Below are 699 nucleotides of genomic sequence, written 5' to 3'. Positions count from 1 at the left end.
GAAATTAATTTTTGAATGAGAAGAACTTGTCCGGAGTTACTGCGCGCTTTGAAAATTCATTCCTCCTCTCCTAATAGAGATTAAGCAATGAAACCGCTGTAATTTATTGAGAACATAATTCTCCATCGATCGATATTGCTTTCACTCTTTCATCGTAATTAGGGGGGGAGAAATGACTTTTCCAATCGGGGGAGCCCCTCCGGAGAGCCATTCGGGGTTACTCTGCGCTTTTGAAAATTCATTCCTCCGCTCCTACGTGAGATTAAGGAATGAAATGCTGTGGCATTCATTGAGAATTTAATTATCGATCGATCGGCGTCGGTTTCATTCCTTTCTCTCAATTAGGGAGGGGGGCGGAAATGAATTTTCCAATCGGGGGAGCCCCTCCGGGCTCACTCGACGTCGGAAAGCCGTTCGGGGTTTCTCCGCGCTTTTGAAAATTAATTCCTCCGTTCCTAACTGTGATTAAGAAATGACACCGATGTCATTTATTAAAAATATAATTCTTAATCGGTTAGCTTTGGTTTCATTCCTTCATTTCAATTAGGGAGGGGGGAAATTAATTTTTGAATGAGAATAACTTGTCCGGAGTTACTGCACGCTTTGAAAATTCATTCCTCCTCTCCTAATAGAGATTAAGCAATGAAACCGCTGTAATTTATTGAGAATATAATTCTCCATCGATAGATATTGCTTTCA

The sequence above is a fragment of the Diachasma alloeum genome, unplaced genomic scaffold (assembly GCF_001412515.2).
Source record: "Diachasma alloeum isolate Michigan unplaced genomic scaffold, Dall2.0 Dall_scaffold_00502, whole genome shotgun sequence".
Classification (NCBI taxonomy): domain Eukaryota; kingdom Metazoa; phylum Arthropoda; class Insecta; order Hymenoptera; family Braconidae; genus Diachasma; species Diachasma alloeum.
This window is presented reverse-complemented; position numbering follows the sequence as displayed.